The sequence below is a fragment of the Helicoverpa armigera genome, chromosome 29 (assembly GCF_030705265.1).
Source record: "Helicoverpa armigera isolate CAAS_96S chromosome 29, ASM3070526v1, whole genome shotgun sequence".
NCBI classification, from domain to species: domain Eukaryota; kingdom Metazoa; phylum Arthropoda; class Insecta; order Lepidoptera; family Noctuidae; genus Helicoverpa; species Helicoverpa armigera.
The window spans coordinates 6,133,243-6,158,491 of NC_087148.1; the positions used below are offsets into that span (position 1 = coordinate 6,133,243).

Genomic DNA, 25,249 nt, shown 5'->3' on the forward strand with positions numbered 1-25,249 from the left:
AAATTGCGTGCAAACATTTCGAAAACGTCAACGAAACTACAACCTTTGTACGCAAACACATTATGTACTCAAGACATTAAGATAAACTTCGCTATTCTTTTGGAGAATCATTGCTTTTTCCCCGCAAAGGCGAATATGCTATTGCGAAAAGTTTTTTGGTCGTCAAAAAGTCTGTAAAGGAAATAATCTCAATGTGACATTTAATCATTGGTCGTGTGATTTTTAAGCGTGATCTGAACAAACAATATTTGAAATTAATCCCTCTATCGCCCTAACAAATTATCGTATCGGACACCACCATCATGTCGTGTGTACAACGGACACGCGCACTCACTCACGGCGAAACACGTTCATGACGCGCCAACATATCTATTTGTGATTTATCTCAAGAACTTGTCTATCTACTGATCTACGAGTGTCTATTGGAGGAACTATCAGTAGGTTATTAAGCTTATTTTATGTTTACTGCAGTTTTTCCTGTCAGATAGATATTTTCGAGACTCAGTAGTGGTATTTTTTTGACAGTTAATGTTGGTCCTGCTTCCGATCTCTCTCCGGTGGTGTCGGATTGTCGTCGCATCGCGCCCTGAGAGTGAAGGAATAGAGAGTGCACCTGTGTCTGCGCAAATGTGCCTGCACTGTAATATGTACTGCACAGCTGGCTGATCTCTTTATATGAGAACAGACATTTAGAACCGGTAGGTAATCGTCTTGGACGTCATCTTCATAATTTTTTTACAGTGTAATATAAGCTTTAGAAGCTTACCTATGTTCTCCATTTTAAGCTGGGCCCACAGTCCACTTGCAACTCCTCCGGTTTCAAAGGCGCCGATAATCATTTCCCAATAGACAGTTATATAGCTCCTTTTGTACTTAATAAATTAAATATAACCATCTGGAACATTCTGGAACAAAACAAAATGTCCTGATTGAAAGTCAATTGTCTTGACATTAGTGTAACGAACAATAAATATTGATTGAATCGCTCCAGACTCCAGTGGTAATGGATCAATGCTGAACATCGTTGTTATTTATTTGGAGATCAACTTCAAAGTGTGCAGGAGTGGTCATGGTCGGACGATGGATGTTTTGAAGAGTTATCCTTGATCAAACAGAATATAGTATAAAAAACTTAAAAAGAAAACGACTTCTAGACTGATGCTCCTAAAACTTTTTTTCGTTTTTAGTGTTTTGTAAGTAGGTCGGTAAACAAAGCAGATATGGGCGAACAGGAGTAAAAATAAAATGATAAAAATATCCGAAATGAGAAGAGAAAGTAAGAGACTATTCCATCAGTTGCACAATGCTCCCTAAAAGTTAAAGCTTCATTAAATCTATTGCTGTCACTTTATATCTTGTTGACAGAGAAAGAGTCAGCAATAGAGTTAAAGAAGCTTTAACTTTAATGGGGCTTTGTGCAACTGACGGTATGTTCTGTGAACTGTGTTATATTAGAAGAGTTGTTGTGTTAACATTACACTTATACTGAATTTCAGCGCTTTTCCAATTTATTTCCTGTAGTTGGCTATGTGTTGACAGTCGTGTTGGCCGCCTAGACAGAGTCTAAGGTCGAATGTGCAGGCTGGAATCTTAGCAAACACCAATGTGACTTTTACAAACGCACTTTCTAAAGTGTACCTATCTATTACACTTATGTACTGCTTAGTTTCACCGATTACTGATTAATTTTAATTATCTGTTATGTCATACAAGTAATGTCAAATCAAATCATCTCTAGTAAGCAAAACAATACATATATAAAATTCTTAAAATTAAAAAAAAAATGATAGCAATATCTGGTGGAAATTATAAGCAGCCTTTGAAACTGAGCTTTAATCTTTTATAACTTCGTAAGCAAATTTTGAGTGAGCTTTGAAAATACTATAATGCTTTCTACAATAGTGAGCATACTTCTTCTTTCTATCATTTGTGAGTGCAACAGGTTTGCTTCAAAACAAGATTTATTGGCAGACTTTTCTGGATTCTGTCTCAGCGTAAGATATAGCTGCTTTGTCAGTCAATGCCACAGAAGTCAGAAAATGTGGCAACCGTTGCTCGGGTAACTGGGTTGAGGAGATCAGATAGTCAGTCACTTTACATCATGCAGTTAGACTGGGAGCTGATCTTAACATATGTAGATAGTTGAAAAAAGGCTAGGCTAAAATGAGATGAACATAACGAAGATGATTACAACCACGAAACATCTCGTAGTAGCCTATATAGTGATTAAAGCTCTCTAGTAGTCGGGTTCTATTCCAGGTGCAGAAAAGTATAAAAATGTACGTAGCTAACTTTGTTTTTCTAGTATCTACTTTCGGGTGTATCTTGGACACCAATGACTGAGTAAAAGTGAAAGAAAACAGGTTGAGGAAACCACCAATTCTGAAAGCACCAATTTTGAATGTTTATCCGTGATGATGAGAAAGCTCTTTCCTTCTTTGTACGAGAAGAGGCCGCAGCCCGCACACATAGGACACTAAAAAGGTTGATGACCAGATAAACAAAAGCAGTCTTAAAGCGAATGTCAATTGGACTTCCAGACTTGCAGCTTTTAAGTCCTGGGGTCAACTCACCCCAGAGGTCACGCCATGACCCAATAGACAATAAAAACCATTTGAAAACAAACCCATATACATGTTGATGCTAAAACAAAATATACATGATGCTTCTAAAATAAACAATCGTTTCTGGGAACGCGCCGGGCAATGCCAGGTGCTAGACTTATAGGGAGGGGGGGAGGCGATGGAATTTATATCGATGATTTGTCACTCATTAGTCAGTATTTTGATTTTTTCTTCTAATCGTGTGAGGTGGTTTATTGACCTTGGGGCCAAAGCCTGCAGTGGCTATGGGATTGTTCACGCGAGTTATCGTGGCGCTGGTACACAAAGGGCTGCAGAAGGAACAAAGGTAGCCCCAGCAGGAGGGAGTATAATCCCAGCTCAGAAAAGAGACTGCCAGGGTACAGTTCTTTTCAAATACTTTATCACATCTTTTTATGCACAGTTATGAATACTAAGATAAACTTTTTCATACACGACCATAAATTGACTGCTTTCAACTTTCATTTCTTTTGTCTTTTTTGGCTTAGGGCATTTAGCTGAAATATGTAACATCTGGATGTAGGAGGAGGATGCGAGAAGCCGAAAATCGATCTCAGTGGCATGCACTTGGAGAGGCCTATGTCCAGCAGTGGACTGCGATAGGCTGATGATGATGATGATGATGATGTAACATCACCATACAAAGTACCAGCAAGGACTGAAATACACTGACATATAAAAATTAGCTTTTGACATAGAAGCTGAAGAGCTTATTTTGCCATGAAAACTTAATGAAAGTCGTTTTTAAAGGCACTGCACATTGTTCAAACCTTCATTTCAACTACCTACTTATACTTTACTCTTTTGGAACACTTCTGCACCACACTAATGAACGTTTTGCAAAAAATCCATCGATAATTTGCCCATCCCATCCTTATCCCAAACGTAATTTTATATTTCCCCGATTCGCTATAGTTTCCCGCGCCTTGTCAGACGCGTTTCGGTCAGAGCTCGCGCCGCTCGTGGCTGTCCGAGCACTTATCGCGATATTCAGGTTAAAAATACATGCGGCTATTTCAGTTCTAGTGTATTGTGAGTGGAATATGATTTTGTATGGGTAAGTGAGTATTTTCATTTTGAAAATTCGTAGTTTAAGACTCCATTTTGAAAGTTTTTGGATACAACACAGATACCCATCTGTGTTGCCCTGTTGATGGTATATTTTGAGCGCGGTTTTATGTTATTTTCAGATGTTTTCTTTGACTTTTCTCTAGCTATTTTATCCTTTGAAATATTATCTAAAATAATTTCTACGTTTAAGTTTAAAAACAAACTTTAAGAGTGAACTTTCGTTTGAACTAACAGATCTGATATTGCACACGGTTCTAAAAGTTTTCACGTTTATAACTTCAGCAATAATTACAAACATTTTCACTCTTTTTACTACAAATTATTGTTTTTACGATGTACTTGAACATCGTGCAGGTGTTTATAAAGCTATTTGCAGTGACTTGCATTTTTCTTGAATTCTGAATAAACTTTTTATGACAATTTCATCTTAAGAGGGTACCAACCGAATATTGTGTGTAGTTGACAGATGTTAGTTTTAGGAAAATACCGTTGTCTGTCCTGACTGACAGCTACTGTCAACTGCACAAAAACAGTACAGGTACAAAGTGTTTTCATGACTTATTTCAATAATATCGGCTTCGTAATTTCACTATGACAACATAACAAACTGACAAATAGTCAGATAACGAAGATACTCCTTTAATCCACAGTTTTTGCACTCAAAAATGTCAGGATAAATAACATTATTATAATTTATGTCTAATTGTAAAGTTCTTGAATCGTAAATTGTGAGAAAGAACTACAAACACCTGTTTCTACACATTTTTACAGCGTCTGTAACTAAGGCTAAGTTCACCGACAGCATAAACGTCAGTTTCCTTAAAACAACTGACTACTATAAACTTTCACTGTCAATTTTCAAAGTAGATACCAGTCTTACCAAGGGTACTATGTTGCCGGGTAACTGGGTTGAGGAGGTCAGATAGGCAGTCGCTCCTTGTAAAGCACTGGTACTCAGCTGCATGCTGTTAGACTGGAAGCCGACCCCAACATAGTTGGGATAAAGATAGGCAGATGGTTATGATATTGTTTTAAGAAAAACGGACGTTTCTGTTTTCGGTGAACTGTCTTAATGAAGTGTTAATATGGTTATAAAATACATAATTTTTCCTGTATTTTGTTGCATTTTATAACAAAGAACAATAAAAATATTGCGTGTATCAGTTGTTCATCAGTTGTTGTTTTCCAGAAGAGTTTTGGCATTAAAATGGCTACATGCTTGTTTACGAGATCGAAAACATATGTTTGTGTACAATGTGCTTTATTTATGTGCTAAAAACAATATACAATTGCGTAAATAAGGAAAAGGTTGCAACGAATCCATTCTTACAATCTTTATAAAATTCCTGAACACTAAAATTTCTTTGTAAAACTTGTGTTCAGCGACTTTCAGTTCTCTGATTTCAGGTAATTTTCTTTCTGGCATGGAAGCTACAATTCCTATGGTGGTATGAAGTATTCCTATGAACTGATTTGAATGCAGTCTTCTAGTAAGAGGCTATTAAAATTATTTAAGGGGTTGTTTTGACACATGTTTTCAAAATATGCTACAGTCGTTGTGAAGCTATTAGGCAGCTATTTTGTCAACAGAGCAGGTAAGGATCTCATTACTAGGAAGAACTGGCTTAACCCAGCAACACATACCTATCCATCAGTTATTTAAATAATGATTAATGTCCTATAAATATATCTAAATCAATGGAGCACCAACAATTTAGATAAAAACAGAGAGAGCGCCAAAACCCATGATAAACTAGCAAATGATTCATTATTATTTGTTTGTTTGTCTACCAAACTCGCTCAGTAACGCACGGGTCGAGCTGTCAAGGTTAAGCAGTTCTTGCGGTCACTCCGTGGATGGGTGACCATGTATGACTCTTCGAGTTCCTCCATGTTTCGGAAAGCACGTTAAATCGGTAATACATGCAAGATATGGTCAGAAGCCTGAAAAATCTGTCAATTAGTCTTACCAAGGAGTGTCGAGTTGTCCAGGTATCGAGGAGGTCAGATAGGCAGTCGCTCCTTGTGGCACACTGGTACTCAGCTACATCCGGTTAGACTTGAAGCCGACACCAACATAGTTGGGACAAGCCTAGGCAAAGCTGATTTCAGTACGATTTAGATAAATAAAGTATAGTCATATTGAATGATGCACCTTCTAACTATCCAATGATTCATTTGTCTGTTTGCGTTTGTTTAATGTTCAAAATAATTCGGACTTGATAAAGTGCACTCTGCACTCTAGAAACCAAAGCTTCTTAGTTCTTGTTCAGTAATATGTATGTTGTAATGCAGTCAATATATTATTGTTTAGAAGTATCTAGGTAAATCGCTGTGTGTTCGTACTAGGTTGCAACCACAGGGATTGGTTGATGACCTTTTTGTCCTGACGAGTTCTTCATTCAACCATGTTACCGAGGGGTACCGGGTTGCTCGGGTAACTGGGTTGCAGTGGTTCCACGTAAAAGATTGGTACTCAACTGCATACACTGGGACTGGGAGCCGACCCCAACATGGTTGGGAAAAGGCTGTCTGGCATCTGCATCTGGGTAAATTGTCATTGAAATGTCCTGCACATTTCTCACCTCTTAACACTCTCATCGTAATTTAATGCAGTTTATGGTCTGCGTACAGCGTAATACCTACAGGGTAGTAGGTCTAAGCACAAGCTTACAAATCTTCCCCTAAGGAAAACAGCTGTTACTTACTAAAATATATCTATTTTCACCGATTCTACTCATATATATCGTTGTTGAATGTGTACGTTAACCTGGCAGCGGCGGCGTGTGCGCAGGTTTGCGTAACAACTGAATGTTATGATCTATGGATCATTTCGGCGGTTGCTATGCTTTGCAAATATGTAAACAATGTTACAATCACCTAGTTAGTTTTAGTACATAATCCATAGGCGTAGTTTACATAAAAAAAATTATATATCTACATAAAGTGGTCTTGATAATAAAGAATTTAATCAATTAATCGATGTCTGTGGAATAGTTCGAAAATGTTCATACTTACTTGGGTAGAGATAGCAAGTACATAAATGCAAGTGCATACTGCATACTTTTAACACCTACAATTATATAGGCTTTATACCATACGATACCATATTTCAGTTTATCAAATAAAAATAAACCAGTTTCTTTACATAATTGTTTATTAATACTTTTCCAGCGTAGCACTTCGTAGCGCGTCGTACCAAAATCCGTAGCGGCACTGAGGGTCTATTTAAACCTAACGAGGAATGCTCATATACATACATATACATACTTTTTCGTTCAGGTATAAATATTATATACCAAAGCCTTTCTCGTGAATCTCTCTATCAATAAATAAATAATTTATTAGTAGCATCTGCGTGAAAATCCGTTCAGTAGTTTTTGTATTTATCGCGAACATACAGACAGACGCGACCAAGAATTCTGTTTTATACATAGTCTAGTATAACAAACAAACTTTTCTAACAAAATAACTATGCATTTCCACGTTACTAGCTAGTTGACTTACTTGACTTAGAGTCCTATGTCCCCTAGATGGGGCAGAGGGCATCCACAGTGCTCCGCCATCGCGTTCGGTCTTGAGCTTCGCGCTTTATTTCGCTCCACGTTCTGCCCATAGTCGCCGCCTCTGCAATGATCGACCGCCGCCAGGATTGTTTAGGGCGGCCACGTTTCCGCTTCCCTTGGGGATTCCAGTCTAGGGCTTGCCTCGGGATGTGATCGGGGTCCCTTCGGAGCGTGTGGCCGATCCAGTTCCACTTGCGGCGTTTGATCTGCTGGTCGATCGGTGGCTCCCCGCAGCGTTCCCACAGTTCTATGTTGGAGATTTTCTCGGGCCAGTATAGTATATACTAGCTAGTTACCATTCTATTTTAACCGGCTTCGTGTCACAAATGTCTTTTGGCAAAAAACATAATGTTTTTTTGTTGATTCGCTCGAGAAATACGGCCGTCGCTGAAAATAACTAGTGTTTGTAAGTACATGTGTTAGTAATGTAGTGTTTCCGTATTGTCTGCTGTCGAAGGTCCTGGCCCTGGTCATATTTGACTAGGATAGAAGTACTTTTTATAGCAGTCATCACATCCCGAGCCTCTTCGCAACTATGTTGGAGTCGGCTTTCAGTTTAATCGATTGCAGCTGAGTACCAGTGTGCCACAGGGAGCGGTTGCCTCCTCAACCTAGTGACTCGGCCATCACGATAACTCTTAGCAAGACTGATTGCTGACGCGGCTGTTACTTAGCCAGGAGTTTCTCGGTTTTTAAAGGGTTAAGGGAAGTAATTCTGGCGATCAATTGGACTAATTGTCGGCCACAGCGGTTGTTTTCTCTAAGGAGATCAGCCAAAAGCACCAAATACTATAGTGTAGGTGGGGTGCACTCTCTATTCCTTGACTCTCAAAAGTCGATCGCAATAAGGGCCGCAAATTGTCTCCTGGATGACATGCCTCCTGCCTACCTACATACCACACCTAAACCTTTTCAACCCTCTTCCGGAGAAAGTATTACTTTATCTTTATGTTTCATATCTGTTATCATCTCGTCAAACAAACAATGCTCGTCCAATTACGATGCAATCCAAGCCAGACATGTCTGCCGCTGTAGACAGTGACGTCACAAATCTAAGCTTGATAGATCATAGACAGCTGGCCATAGACAAACTTGTTGTTTATTATAAATCTTTTGTCTGTGGTGCTGACAGCGAAATATGACACAGATTTATACGACAACTTTATTTATTTGTATGATTTATTTATTTCCATACATATGCTAATAATAACTTACTTATCATGCTATGTATTTCGTCTATTTAATCTTAAAAAAGATATTCGTCAATTCAGATAAGGTAAATGATCGACTATTATCCAGCCCGTTAAAATTTAGATCGCTTTCGAAGGTACTACATCCGGGAGTCGAACCCAGGATCTCTTTACTATCTCATTAATTTAATACCAATTACTTACTCATTACCAATTGGTCAGAGTCATATTTAAAAACATACTTAAATAATGTTTGTTTACTCTATCTTCTAATCTGCGTATACGCATGACTACCTACACTGTATTAATTTGTCTTTGTATCTTGTGCCATACACACGATGACCTTGAGCCTACTAATAGGCAATTAATTATGTGGGATTAGGCAGTAAAAACGTCTGGTAAAAGAGGAAAACTCTTATTTTCCATCAATGAATCTTTGTTGTACCAAAACAAATCTTTAGCTGAAAATATTAAGTAGATTATTCCGCATTACTTATTATGTATAATTAACCTTTAATTAAGAAATGAAACACATACATGTTTGTTAAAAAAAACGTTTATTCCAATCAGGTTTGAAGTTTAGGAAAGTCTTGAGGTGTCACATGAGATGACCGCGTCGATCGTCGTCGATCATCTCATCAGCGTCAGCCCTCACCATCGACCATTTCTTAATAGGAATGACAAATCATCAGATGACCCCTCCCACTGTGGGTGCAGCATGAGGGAATGTCAGACTCTTACCGAGAAAACCCGTCATGTTCCTTCTTAAGCCCCTTATGTACCAGCACCGCGGTAACTCCCAAAGCTCACCATCCACTTGACATAGGCCCACTCTCATGGCTGCTTCGCGAAGAATCTGCAAACACACAAGACTACGCATTTAATGTCGTCTAATGACATTGCATTAACTTGGAGACACTACGTCATGAAACGCGTGTTTTTACGTAGCTAATTATTTATGATCGTAGTAGACATCTGCCAGGATATTTGTAGATGCAGTTTATTTAGTTGGTTGCTTAGCAACAGGGCTAGAAAATACATCGATAAAGTGTCCTTGAGCTAGTCCACACATCTTCTTCTTATCGAGTGAGCTGCAGGTTTAATCACCTAACAAGCCCTAGTGTCAAAGTATTCTCAACTCCGTCTGACGGCCTCTGACGTTGAATTGTAACAACGACTGCTACTGAGTAGCATTCGGGGACGCCGGTGCCACGTGCCCTCCCAGGCACGGGGGTGTAACACCGACCAAAAAAATATCGAGCGTTTTTTTGCGGTCCAAGAATCGAGCCCTGGCGAATACTGCGACCGAATGGGATAATTAGAGTTCATAGAAGAAAAACAAAGAAAATAAATTGCCAAGATTACCCAATAACTCTTTCAAACGGTTACAAAGATTACAGTTTTGATATGAAACATCAAAAGGTTCGGAGAAAGGGCAGAAAAACGCGCAAAACACGATATAATTAATGGCAGCGCGGCTGCTCGTACTCTTGGCATAAACATACACACGACACTGATCTGTGCGCGATAGCATGCGCCGGACTCACTGGAGATACACTCGGGAAACATGGAAATATTTATATCTCTTTCATATGGTAAAAACATGTATTATATTATCAATGGCAAAGGGTTTGTAATAATGGTTATGAAGAGGCTGTTTTTTTTTGTCGTATGTAAAGTAGATATACTTACAACATCCCGCTAATATTTTACATGCGAAAGTTTGTGTGTAAAATGTGTGTTTGTTTACCTTCTTCTTCAGGCATAAGCGGCTGAATGGAGAATGATGATTAACATAATGTGGGGTAGTCTTGAAGACGACATGGTTATGATCTGTGGCTAGAATTTTACTGGGGTCATGACTTCAGACAGAGAAGTACGGAAAGAGAAGACATGTTGTGCCGACCACAAATGCAATTGGGATAAGAAATAGAGGATGATGATGATAGTACGATTAAAGCTATTAGTAGTGACGCCTGTGGTGTGTACTAGTGTATTTACAAGCAGAGAACAATTAATCATACAATATACGCGACACGTGCTCCAGCCAACTCCGTTTAATTACTTTTACACGAGCTGCTCTAACTAATTATCAGAATGCCATCATGATTCATCCTGAAGAGTATCATTTCAGAGCTTTCCGTGCTTTCTATGGCTGAAGGATTGTTTCTGGACTCAAAGGGCTCTAGACCAGATCCATTAGTAAGTAAGAGTTGACACTTCTATTTGCTGCACCATCGAGATATGTTACTAGCTTTCAACAACGGTTTCAACCGCGTCCCATAGGAACTAGGTACTCTGCGCTACCTTCACAAGTTTTTCAAATCAGTCAACGGAAGGTGTCAGCTGATTACCAAGTTTGATATACCAAGGTGCTCGCCTATTGCCATGGATGGACCAATTTGTAACTGTAAGCTCACTAAAATGCTATGAGTTTGTCGTACATCCTTAGCTCATAGTGCCTTCAGAATATTGCGCGCGCGCAAAGCGTCGGATTGCTGACTCTAAAACGTATATGATTGCATTTTGGACTTAAAAGCTACGAAAGGAGATATATATAGAAGATACATATCTGTAAAACCGGTCGTATTCTTGTGTGAAAAGTATCCCGTATAATAATAAAGACGTTTAACATTACTTGTGTATATTTAGTTTAATGTCGAATGCGCGCGAGTGGGTTAATTGTCGGAGTGTGATGGCGCGGGCGGCGACGAAATAACTTTGTTGTGTTTCTTAATATAGGAGCGTTGAGAGAAAGCGCTGTTTTGTTACAAAATATAGTGAAAAGGGCAACTTTAAAAGTAAATGCACGTAAATATTTAAATTAATGTGCTACCTTTTTTTAACGACGTAGAAAATCATCAAATGACCCCTCCCGCTGTGGGTTAGCAGCGGTGAGGGAGTGTCAGACTCTTACTGACTAAAAGCCGTCGTGTTCCGTCGTAGGCCTTATGTGCTAGGGCCGCGGTACCTCTTTCGAACAACCCGCAGCCCCGGCAGGCCAGCCCTGCTGGGCCCTCTGGGGTTGCTGACATCTCTTTGAGGAGCGCGTGGAACAACGCGCGCCGCCGACACGGGTCTGTTGTCTAAAAACAGACATGAGCGATGAGCCACCCGAACTCACCGCCCACAGACCCACGCCTACGGTGGCCGGGAGTCGTCTCGCGACACCCGGCGCCCGTGGTGTCTACCTGCTCCAGCGCGGCGGCCGGGATGAGAGGTGCGAACTCTCTGACGTTCCGCCGCCTCCTTCTCGAGCATGACTGCTTCGCAGAAGGAGGCGACGGCATCCCATTCCCTTTCGCCCCGGACCATGGCTTGAACCAGGGCCGGACACGAGAGGTCGCCGCCGCCCACAGCCTCGACGAGGACCCGGCGGTGCCCTTCCCACGCAGGGCACTCCTGGACTGTGTGGTCCACCGTGTCCTCGGGGCTATCCGCACAGTGGTGACACCCGGGCGCCTCCTCACGACCGATTCGATGCAGATACCTCCCGAAACAACCGTGTCCGGTGAGGACCTGCGTCATGCGGTACGTGAGGGCGCCGTGACTCCTCCGAGCCACTCCTCAAAGGGGACTTACCGCCACTATGGTGGCGTGCCCTGCACTGGGTTGCGACAGTCGCTCCCTCCAGGCCACCATGACATCCCGCCGGAGCTCTGCCCGCTGCGCGACAACTTGTCGCGGCAACGGGGTTTCCCCCCGGCGCAGAGCCTCCTCGCGCCAGTCGTACAGGCGCAAGAAGACTCTCGCCTCCAGATCCCACGGTGGTAGTCCGGCTAGTAGGCCAGCTGCTTCGCGGGAGATCGTGCGGTACCCCCGGATTAGCCTAATGGCTATCACCCTTTGGGGCACGTTCAGGTAGTGTACAGCTCGCGGCCGTACCGAACGTGCCCATACCGGGGCCCCGTAAAGGGCCATGGACCGCAAGACTCCCGCGTAGAGTTTACGGCAGGGGGCGTTTGGGCCTCCCAGGTTGGGCAGGAGCCGCTTGAAGGCAGCACCTGTCTTCTCCAGTTTGGGGCCCAAACGTCGGAAATGTTCGACGAAGTTCCACCGGCCGTCGAGGACGAGTCCTAGGTACTTCATCGCCCCCTCGACGCCGATGGTTACCCCTCCCACCGTAATTTGGGAACCTGAAGGTGGCGCGTTCCGAAGCCCATGAAAGCACATGGCCTCGGACTTGTGCAATGCCACCTCCAGTCCCAGCAGCTGGATCCTCTCAACGACTATCGCAACCCCGCGCGCCATTATGTCGGCTGCCTCCTGATGCGACCTCCCTTGTGCCAGTACCAGCGTGTCGTCAGCGTAGCAAACCACGCTGACGCCGCTAGGGAGGTCGGCGCGCAGCACCCAGTCGTAGCCGATGCTCCACAAGAGCGGCCCCAGTACCGACCCCTGCGGAACACCGCACGACATCTCTCGCCGGTTCCATTCCCCATTGTGACCGGGGTAAATGATGGACCTATCCGACAGATAGGCCTCGACCACGCGACGAAGGTAGGTCGGCACCCGGTGGTACCGGAGTGCCTCCCTAATGCAACTCCAGGGAAGGGTGTTGAAGGCATTGGCGATGTCAAGAGACACCGCCAAGACGACCCCCCCCCGGGACACAGCATCCCCCGTCGTGAGAGATCTCACGCGCATGATGGCGTCCACCGTTGAGCGCCCCTTGCGGAAACCGAACTGGTTGTCCGCGAGGTCCGGCCCCATCCCCCCAAGGTGCGCAACGAGGCGGTGTGCAACAACTCGCTCGAAGAGCTTGCCCACCTCGTCGAGTAACACGATGGGCCGGTATGCGGACGGAGAGTCCGCAGGGCGCCCCGGCTTCCGAATGAGGACCAGTTTCCCTGTTTTCCAACGAAGTGGGAACTGGCCCCTCTCCATACATGCGCTGAGAAGCCCCCTAAGTCGAGGCCCGAGAGCCTCAAGGGCCAGAACCCAGGCCTTGCCAGGCACGCCGTCAGGCCCTGGGGCGGTATTTTTGGCTTTCAGCCTGGTTACCGCCACTCTCAGGTCCACCCCAGTCACCTCGGGGACATCGTCGTCGTCGGATGTGTGGTCCACAGTCGACACCGCGGGTTGCAGAACCATGGGCGGGGGAGAGTGTTCCCCGCGCGAAGGGAACAGAGCGCTAACCACCTCCTCCACCAGTTGAGGCCGAAGACTCTGGGTCAGCGGGGGGGCCCATGGGCGGAGCTTACCCCGCACCATTTTGTAAGGGCGCCCCCACGGATCTCTGTCCAGAGTCCCCAGCAGCTCTGTATTGGCCACGTCCTTGGCCTGGATGATGGCCAATTGGAGGGCGGTCTTCGCAGCTCTGTATCCCTCGTACAGTTCCGCCTCCCTGGCCTCTGCATCCGGAGGGCGGATGCGCAGCCTGCGGTGTCTGGTGTACAGGTGTCTCGCAGCGACGCACGCCTCACGAAGGGCCGCAATCTCGCTGGACCACCAGTACACCTGGCGTCGGGCGCGTCCTGGCAGGACTCGGGGCATGGTCATGTCACAGATCTCGGACATGGTCTCCCGGAACCACTCCGCCTCGTCGTTGATGTCGGCGGGCCTGTCCGGTGATGACACCCAAGCCCGCACGACTGAGGCTTCCAGGAGAAGCTCCCGGTCAAGGTGCTTTAGCGCCCAACGTGGACCACTCGGGGTCTGCAGGACCGGCGCGTTTGGATTTTGGGCGGAGACGTCAAACCGGATATACCGGTGATCGGAAAAGGTCTCCACCCCCTCCTCGACGTGCCAGTCTAAGACACGCGGTAGCAGAGCGGGGCTGGCGAACGAGATGTCCACTACCGAGTCGCCCTGCATCCGTACACACGTGGGGACAGAACCCCGATTGAGGACGACCAGGCCTGATTCCAGCGCCCAGTCCTCCACCATCCTTCCCCGCGCGTCCGTGTGTCGGGAACCCCAGGCCAAGTTCTTGGCATTGAAGTCCCCTAACACTAGCACAGGGAGGGTGTAGCTTCCGACGACGACAGACAACTCCAGGAGGGAGTTGTGGAACTCGGCGAGAGTTCGGTTCGGGGAGAAGTATACCCCCACAACAACTATCTCCCCGAACCGTGCCGCGACGCAACCCCTTCCACTCTTCACCCCTTCGGCGTCCAAATCTGTGCTTATAGGTTCAGCGTAAATACAACATATCTACGATTAAAATATTTTCTCTAATCAGTAAATAAGCACCTAATGGGTACCTAAAATTACGGCGTTCTAGCAAACAAACTATTCAGATTTATAATATTAGTCTATTCCCTATCTACAAATATGTAAATAGACTAGACTGATGATGATTACTACTTTTACAAATAATAAATGTCAATTACAAAAACGCCTGCCCACAATTTCCTTCAGGTTTCAGCTTAGCAAATTGCATATAAACATGTATTTTCATGATAAGCACAAACATCTGTAGCTGCAGAATATGCAGTTTATTCTCGTTTTAGGATTTTATTTATTAATTCACGTCACAAGTGTCGTTATGTATTTATAAGATGGCGCGGGAAACGTGTACCCTGCTCAAATATTTTAATTAAATAACATGTTGATAGTAAATGTCTGAAATTATCACTGTTTTAGAAAGAGAAATGTAGAGCTTTTGACACTCATCTCTTCTTGTCTAAGATGTTCTAAGATGTTATAATACAAAATGTTATGAGTAGAAGTGGCGTCGATCTGACTGTTTATAAGTCCCATGTTATTTTTTTATTAAGTCCCTTGTAATTTTAACTTGCACAAAAGCTACAAAAAAAAACCATCATGTATAAATTCCTATCATAGCTCCTCATTCTGACTGAAGAAGTACACCCATATAAAACAAGCAGAAACGCGAAAATATTTTAAGAATCTTCGTAATTCTCTCACACAAAAACTATCAAACCGATTTGAACGAAATTCAACACACACGTAGGCTATACTCTAAAATACAACAAAAGATAGGTACTTTTCTGTACAATAATACGCACATATCAAGAGGAAGATGTCCTGGCGAGAGTGGAGTGGAAGAAGAAGATACGGAAAGCGGGACCGCTCACGAGACGGGATAAACGCTTAGAAGAAGAAGAAGAATATGCACATATCCTAACAGCAGTGTGATTCTATAAGCTTCACTCTAAACTTTACATCTGAATCCGCCGTGAGTTACTACACTAGCGCTACTCTTGCGAGCGTGTTTGCGAGTTGAACTAAATTAAACTCGAGATTTTGACAGGTAAAGTATGAGATGACATTTAGAACGTTTTGAACCGAATGTGAAGTGAGAGTGAATAGCGAAGTGAAAAGTGAAGTGAGATGCGAGTTGTTGTTCGAATTTTATAGAATCGACGTACAGAACTTGAACTTTAAAAGTAATAGATTTAAACGACGCGTTGGAAGGCGCAAGAAATCGTGGCGACATCCGAGAGTGGATGAGTATTGCCAGCCTTGAATAACTGTTTCGCATGGCATCAAGAACATATGACAAGACAAGATAGGAAAACTTCTTGTACTGGAGAGCCACAAGAAGAAAAAGAATAACACAATCGAACAAAACCACAGGTAATATTTGTTTACATGTTAAGCGCCATTGCTTGCCGCGGACAGACGAGCTGGCAAGCCCCGAGTGACGCCGCGACTATATATAAGTCGTTATTGATACCAAACAACGTGGCTTCTGCAGCCGCTGCTGAAAGATTCAGCGAATATGTGAGGTGAGCTCGCATTGATTCAATCATCACTATGTACATATCTGCATAACTCAATCTGAGCTAGAATCTACTTAAGTTTTACAAAACAATCTATTGCTTTGAATTGATTGTGGCCCGAAGGGGAAGGATCTTCCGATTTTATTGTTCTAGGGCACCTTCAACATAAAAAATGTGGGAAAATCTGCAAAGACAGAGTTTCATTTCTACGACGTCTTCAAGATATTTAAAAGAATATACATATTATGTACCAAAATGCTATACAGGGTCTTAACTAAAACATAAGACAACAACTGCACTTTTTGAAACATCTCGACATCATCTGCCTAGCCTTCTTCCAACCACATTGTTGTCCTCTTCCAGTCTAACCTGATGCCGTTGAGAACCAGTGTGCCACACGCAGCGACTGTCTATCTGACCTCCTCAACCCAGTTACCTATGCACATAGGTAACACTAGTGCATTACGAAACATTATAATTGTATCATCAGTCTACCATACATTAATATTTCAACAATACTAAATCGATATTCCTCTCGCACGTCGATCGTAGCTCAGATTACTTGACACATTGCCACGGTACATCAATACTAAATACTGCTAAAGGTCATTGTACTGATATATATAGGCCAAGCTATTTATACTACCTAGGTCAATATACAATACAGTCTGAGTTTTAAGCGGTTGACCTAGTAGCCAAAGAGTTGGTAGGCATTTTTGAATACCATCTTCATCCTCCTGCCTTTATCTCAATTTTATTTTATCTCAACATGTTTTTTCCTTCCATACTCCTCTATCTGCCGTCATCAAGACACAAGTAACATTTTCTCGTCTTTTACATAATCCATCCATCGTTTTTTGGTCGTCTTCTTCCACTATATCCATCCACGTTCATGCTCAAAACTTTCCTCACAACATGACTCTCATTCCTCCGCATCACATGCCCATATCATGACAGCCGGTTTCCACGCAGCTTTTCTGCTACCAGTGCCACTTTCAAACTTCCCCTTACATGCTTATTCCTTGCTCTATCCAATCGCTCAAAATTTCTTCTGAATAGTTTAGAAAAACTTGTGTAAAGTTCCCCAAGTCTATAGTTCAGTGTGGGGTATTTCAGGTTACCTTAAATACATTCTCAAAGACCTATTAATCATATACAACCTCTTCAGCTATGTTGAGTGAAGTCTAAAGTTGGAAGTGACCCCGTCAGAAAACCATTTCATATAAATAAATGTATGCCAACTGCGGCCGATATCTTGTAGCCGCTGTAAGTGCTGTCAACAGTTGCAGTCGGCAGCTCGCTTCCAACATGCAACTTTATTGTGAACACACGCGTTAACTCGTCAACAGAAGACAGTATTTCGTGCGCCCTTCTCAACCCAGTTACCGACTAACAACCCTTTGGTATTTCTCCTCCGCAAAAACTGTCGAACAAATATCCACAGAAAAACCGACTTCCCCGGAACTAAACATCAAAAGACACGAAACGACCCAAAATCTTCACCTGAAATAATTTCCTGTAACTCTGAGTCATTTCCACAAACAAAGCTTCTGTAAGTTCGTCCTAGATAATATAATTGTTTCCTGAAGGCACCTGAAAGGTCATTGCTTTACGTTTCGACACACAAACAGAAATAAATGCTGGATACGTTTCAATGCGCATGAGTTGCCGTTTTCAAATCTTAATTGTTTGAACAGTATTAATGTATTGTTTTAATGTTAATTTTGACAGCCTTACCAAAACGGATTGGCCAGGTAACTGGGTTAAGGAGGTCAGATAGGCAGTCGCTCCATGTGGCACACTGGTACTCAGCTGCATCCAGTTAGACTTGAAGGTGACCCCAAACAATCAAATCTCAAAGACTTTTAAAAATCACAGGACCCACCTACTTATTACCAAAATGCCTTAGTTATCAAATATTGCAACAGTGAAATTCCTATCCATAAGTGAATAACCCCATTTGGTGTTACAATCAACGTACATCAGGGAGATGTCACGCAATGACGGAACGTCGAGTGCGACGCAGTGCTTGGCAAGCTAAGGGCAATACATTGCCACGCGAACATTGCCAAACAGACGGATTAGCGGGGGATATTATTCGCAATGTTTGTTTGTATTTTTGGGATACAAAGTCCTTTCTTCTCTTCTTGTGTAGTACCTATATATTGCTTGAATTTTTACTCACAATCAGATCAATAAGATCATTATCTTCCTAGCCTATCCCCAACTAGGACAAAATTGTGTTGCTGGGGAGTTTGTTCCACCATTTCTTTTTCCCAGCAAAAACACATGGGATGTGGTAAAGGGCGGGCGTCTTTTGTAAATTTGACCTTAAAAAAGTGCTGATTTTTAGCCTCCTTTCATCTTTTTAATTATGTTGCGATTGGATTCCAGTCTGCACGAATGCAGCTGAGTTCCAATATGCCACAAAGAGCAGCTCAACCCTAACAAACAAGCTTCCGACTACCCGTAACGAATGATAGTCGGGACGCAGCAGTTTAAATTGTCTTCAGCTATAAGCCACTCGTCATAACTCATCAAATCCACGAACCAATCGCACCAAGCATTTTTACCTCACCTTATGATCGATTCAATTAGCACGAGACATTATAACATATATGTATAACACATATAACATATGTTATTACATGCATTAGTTACTTAACGACGAGCCGGTATGCATTAATAAAGATATCTTCACGCTCCCTCTCTTTACGAAGAGACCACTGCTTATCTGAAGGACAATAAGCTGATGAAAGACTCATTGACTTGCTTGTAGGTACAGATTACTCACCATGATATCCCAGTGTCCTGGAAAGTCAAACAGATTTTCTAATTGCCCCATCAGACACAAAGCGTTACCTACTAATAGTTGCATCTATTTTGAATACTCGTTCACGATCTAAACATTAGATTTGGCACGAGCACAATTTTGACGATATTCGTTTGGATAGAAATATCGTAAATTTTTCTCATAATTGTGTTCTTTTTAACTGTATATATTGAGGTATTTCTTCACTGCAAAACTAAATACTTTCTTTTTAACGTTTTCTTTTGGCATATGTAGGCAATGTCTCAAACATACCGCCTAAGACAGGTGCAAAACAATCAATTTCTGCTTTTGGATGGCCTCGAAATGTTATTTGCAACAATTAAAAAAAATATCGTTAAGTAGTTAGTCGCATGAAAAGGAGACTGAAAGTAATAGTGATAAGATTTCAACATTTTGCACAACTTTTTTACTTTTGTAACAAAGACGCTTCCGAAAATACTGTACCGTCATAGATCTAGAAAATCTCGTAGAATTTTCACAAAATTACCTGTAACAATTCCCCATTTAGGAGCAAAGATCTCCCAACATAGGTCATTCGATCCCACTCACGTATGTGTGACAATGCCCCCTGTCGGCCACCTACTGAGCTTGTCGTGCCAACGAGCAGACACAACTACCAACGAGGTGATGTTTCCTGTTCTCTGTGTAATGATGCTGCTAAATGGCCTATTTGGCTGGGTGATGCAAATGCGTTTTTTCAGCGGAAATGGGATAAATAGGATTTTTGGAAAAGGTCGTGAGTTTGAAGAAATTCTTGGGATACATTGAGTGTATCGATACATTTATCGATCGATAAGTAGTCGCTTCATGTGGCACACTGGCACTCACCTGTATCTAGTTAGTTAGACGAAGCCCAACATAGAAACAGGCTAGGGATGGCGACAAACAAGGAACGTTAGACCAAAGAACTAGAGGTAGAACAGGAGCATTCGTTCGCAGTATTTTATCACTGTTTCCCTAATAAATAGATAATTCTCACTAATGTAAAAACAGAAGCAAAGCGTTCTATCGTTGTTTGCGGGCATGAAATAGCTGTCTTTAGAGTGGCAAAGTTATTTGATCAAAAACATGTACTCCAATGGTTAACGGTTCTGAAAGCCATGTCTCAGTTATCATAAGTTTGATATACAGTCCATTGCTACCCCGATTGGCAGCAGATTGGCAGATTTGGGAAATATAAGTGCTATGACAGTCAAACGCCTATCACAAATCGTTTGCATATTTCAAATACACTTCAGCATGTAATTGTATTGGCGCCAAGTGAATTAAAAATACACGTTTTCTTCCACTGTCGTGGGCGGAGACATATCTCTATCAAAAACTGTTCAGTTATTTACTAGAAGCATTCCAAAACTTTTTTTTTGCGAATTCTTTAAAATGAGTTTAGAACAAGTACAATTTTCGGTTAACATCTACAACTTTTTCGCTCTGACCCTAGTTCTTGTAGCAATCTGTAGAGCTTCATACTAGCACGTTTCTGTCAGTCGTGCTTGTGATCTCTCCCCGGTGGTGTCGGATTGTTGTCTCATCGCGCGCAGAGAGTGAAGGAATAGGGAGTGCACCTGTGTCTGCGCAAATGCTCGTGCACTGTAATTATGTCCTGCGTAGCTGGCTGACCTCCTTAAAGGACAGCTACCGTGGCCGATCATCAGACGTCATTGTGTTAGTAGAGTGCAAATATTTTGTAAATTATTCACGTTTCTATGTATTTCAGTTGAATGGCTTACAGGTCAGCCACCTCATGGTTCAGTGGGAGGAATGGTCAAATCGTTTCCTTTCTATCTGTGCTGTTTATAAATTGGTTTCCTGCATGAGATCGTTTCTAGAATGATATTTACACAATTTGATTAACACCTTGAATATATCACACCAACATATCCTCACTAATTTAAAAAAAATGCGAAAGTAACTCGGTCTCTCTGTCAAGCTTTGGAAACCAAAACTAGTGAGGACAAAGTCCAGAGCCTGGGAAAGTTCAAAGGAAAGGTTCTTATTATCCTATCCGGCTTCAGGAAGTAGTTCCTTCGGGATATGGGTAAAAGCTACATGCTTAATTAATTATAAAGTTTTCTTTTAACTAAAGACTATGTATATTAGGTTTTTTTTCACTAATAAATTAATTTTCCTTAAACGCCAAACACAACGACATTTCCCGCTAATTTTACTATATTTCTGAACGTCGAAACGTGAAATAAATAAAAAAACTCGTAGGCACACATTGATAGAATGAGTGAATAAATCATTTTCTGTTTCCGCGAACAAGATAAATGATTCGACAGCTTTTCAAAACCAATAAAAAGCAGCACATTTTATATTGTAACCTCAAAACTGTTTGCGTAATTTACATTAAGTTTTCCCGCGTATTCTGGTCGATCTAAGATGGCGTCGTGAAGGTCAATGTCAAGTCATGTACGTTTGAGTTACGAATAGTCTGTATTTTTAGGGTTGTCTGTGGTTTTAGACAACCGACATTGTTTTGGGAAAATAGAAAACGATTGAGATGAGATTTTTAACGCATTTTTGAGGATAGAAACTGCTTTTTAAGTTTATTGTGGGGGGATTCGTTTTTCAGTCTAGTAATTTAGTTTTTAATGGTCTTTAAATGTGTGTTTTCCTCTCAAAATATTTACTCTCTTTCTTCAATTAGTTATAAGTTCATTTGAACACTCAGAGGGCTAGCTTGTCTCTCTAAAACTGGGTCCCAGCAAGTTTCTACGAAGCATCAAGACGAACTTTAACGGTCCTGATAGGGACAGATTATATTTAGGGTAGCATCGAGCAGCCCGAAAAAAGTCGTGGTGGCCTAGTGGGTAAAGGACCAACCTCAAGTATGAGGGCGCGGGTTCGATCCCAGGTCAGGCAAGTACCAATGCAACTTTTCTAAGTTTGTATGTACTTTCTAAGCATATCTTAGACACCATTGACTGTGTTTCGGATGGCACGTTAAACTGTAGGTCCCGGCTGTCAGTGAACATCTTTGGCAGTCGTTACGGGTAGTCAGAAGCCAGTAAGTCTGACACCAGTCTAACCAAGGGGTATAGGGTTGCCCGGGTAACTGGGTTGAGGAGGTCAGATAGGCAGTCGCTTCTTGTAAAGCACTGGTACTCAGCTGAATCCGGTTAGACTGGAAGCCGACCCCAACATGATTGGGAAAAGGCTCGGAGGATGATGAGCATCGAGCAGCCCGAATGGCACACTTACCTACAACCTACTTATACCTACGATTCATAGTTAACTTATGTACTTACAGACATAGGCCTATGGAGTATGGACTATTATTTTCCTGCCTGCCAAAAGTTAAAAAGATTTTACGCTTTTTGCCAGCCCTAGCCGAGTACGAAACACATATGTATTAGTCTCCCTGATTTATTCGCTTCTCCGTGTTAAAAACGTTTAAAAATATAATGATCATTATTGTTTTTATGAACATTTTCCTGCGACACTTCGTATATTTCTTTATTTTCGCCTAGTTTCCTGTTGACATAGCCTAGAAGCTGCCATCTTGGATTTAGTCTTAGAGCATTTTACCAACCAGGTACGTCATTGCAGTGCCTTTCTCTATGCAAAAACTATGACATCGACACTCTTACACATGTGCACGGTAAGTTTATGCTTGTGTTTGTCAATTTCGTCGTATGTGTGCGTGAAAATGCATGAGTGAACTATCACTATGTGTCACTCGCGCGTCAATTGGCAGACTTGGCATGGAGATTGTGTTCATGGCGACTCCGGTGGTTCAATGCTCTAAGACTTAGTTTATAAATTGATTTGATGACATATTTTCCCTTTCGTTTAGGAATTTTTATTTTCATTCCACGTGGAAAGTATTTTTATTTGCTCTGGCGAATTTAGATTAATTTTATGTCTGTTATGTAACTTCTTAATTATTTGTCACTACGACATATTGAAGGTCAGATAGGCAGTCGCTCCATGTGAAACACTGGTACTCAGCTGTATCTGGTGAGACTGGAAGCCGACTCCAGATAGTTGGGAAGAGGCTATCCAGATTTGCACAAGTTTCATAAATATCTCAATTCAGCTGCTATTATTAGGTATAATAACAATAGTAGATAAACAGTTGCACAGTCAGACGAGCCCTCTAGTTATACATAGCAACACCGTCACGTGTATTCTAACGTGGTTTGACGAAACTTTCGCGTCTTTCAACTCACGCGCCGACGTGGGAGGCAAATCTATTAGGTTACGTATTCAACAAAAAACATCTAACACAGAAAAAATATAGACATTCGTACAATACCGATGACATTCCCACTGTTGGGCTTCTCACTTCTGTCATAATCAGAAACATGACAGCTGTTAAAATTTTGAAGAATTACAAAAATATTTCTTACGTTGGGCTAGAGTCGTAAATAAAAAAGCTTCTTGGCATTTTCGACTTTTTTATTCTAAACTTACTATTATTAACTAATGGTTTGTTAGTTTGTTTCTTTTAACAATCATCACTTTGGACCCCCAAAAATGCCCTAACTTCACCACTTCCTATGCGTTATTGCTGGGATAAAGAACTGGTGGAACAAACTCCCCAGCAACACAATTCTGTCTGTATGATTTAAACAAGCGGTTCTATACAAAATTAATACATAATACATGTAGTGTAAAATTAAATTCTTTAAGGTTGCATATAGGTATCCAATGGATTATTTAAATAATGCTAATTAATTAAGAATTCACTGTTAAAATAACAGCCGGTTAATCTTGAGTTTTACTAACCGATAGCAAGTCAAACACATCGTGAAACGTGTCTGTTGTGTAGAAACATAAAAATATTAATAGAATAGGAAAGTTTCTTCACTGGAAACATGTAAATATTTCCCGAAATATTTCTGTTTATATTTTTTCTAGCGGAATATAAATGGGTTTTGTATGTCTGTTGCAAGTGGAATGTCGGTCTAGAAATGCATTAGAAGTTACTCAGTAGAACTTTTGCAAATTCGGTTACCACTCACGTCATCATCTGCATAATTTACCAAGTTATGTTGGGATCCGCTTCCAGTCTACCCGGACGCAGCGGAGTACCAGTGTGCTATATAGAGTGACTACCTATTTGACCTCTTCAACTCAGTTACCCGGGTGATCCTACTTAGCCTGAAGCTTCACACATATTCACAATGTCACCAAATATATCTGCCGTTGCAAAGTTTTCAATTATAGTGACTGCACGGTAGTGGCTCACTTCAGAGGGCCAAGGTAATTTGAAGAGAAGTAAACCTAACAGCAGAATGTAAATTGTATGAAAACTCCATCCTGCTATTCTTATCTGAACGTTGCATAATTTTAAACGTTTGATCAGACATTCATATTTTTGGAACAATCTCTTTCTAAAAATGAATATTTAAATGTCGTCATCATCAGCTTTCTATCGTCCCATTCCAGGATATAGTAGGCCTCTTCTCACACAGAGAAGGGCCGAGCGTTAAATCTCTGTGCTTGCTCCGGGTGCAAGTCTGGGTTTCCTCGAGATGTTTTCCTTCACCTTGAATCAGTCATTATCGGAGTGTGTCTAAGAATTACTTAGAAAATACCTCTACTTGCTTAACCTGACTTCGAAGCCGCCCACTCGTACTTGAGAGGCTGGTGCTTTAATCAATAGGCCACCGCAACCTGCTGCAGGAAAATGCAAATTACATAAAACAAACCAAAACATTGCGGACTGCTTCCATCAGGCACGCTGACGTTCAAATAAACACTACTTCTTGCATTATCCGATGAGATCATCATGTTCCGTTATGTAATCCTCTTCTTAGTATACTACTACTTTTTATTTTCTTGTATACAAAGCTAACTCTCTGAAGAGGGGCTTATGGCTAAGAAAAAATCACACGGGACGATTGGACCTGATTTATGACGGTTCCTCCGTGGATAGGTGACAAGAAAACAAACTCTTCAGCTTTATAATATTAGTAAGGCTTATTTGGAAGTCATCGTTGTAGATCAACGAAAGGCGCTGGGTGATAAGAGGCCACAATAATAAAACATTGATTCAAAATTGCCTGAAAAACTCCACTTTACAATCGTCAAAATTACATGAGACTGTCCCCAAAAACGCCCGCCCTTCACCACTACCTATTTGTTATTGCTGTGAAGAAGAAGTGGCGCAACAAACTCCCCAGCAACACATGTGAGTACCCAGCAGTGGGTCTATAAATGACAGCATGAAAGTCACCTGTGTCTGCTATTAAAGTAATCTTTAGGATGCAAAACACATGCTTCTTCACATCTATCGATTTAATTACGAGTAAAAATAAACTTTACGCGGTTTCTTTGAAATGTGCGC

The 25,249-nt window shown here is 41.9% G+C and overlaps 1 protein-coding gene across 1 annotated transcript in view; it reads left to right on the top strand.

Annotated features, from left to right (window-relative positions):
* The first annotated feature begins 3,501 nt into the window (after window positions 1-3,501).
* Window positions 3,502-25,249, top strand: part of LOC110378086 (tau-tubulin kinase homolog Asator) — an 85,521-nt gene continuing 63,773 nt past the window's right edge. The window contains exon 1 of the mRNA XM_064042560.1: window positions 3,502-3,660. The gene's annotated coding sequence lies outside the window, so the exon portion shown is untranslated. The remainder of the gene's footprint in view (window positions 3,661-25,249) is intronic.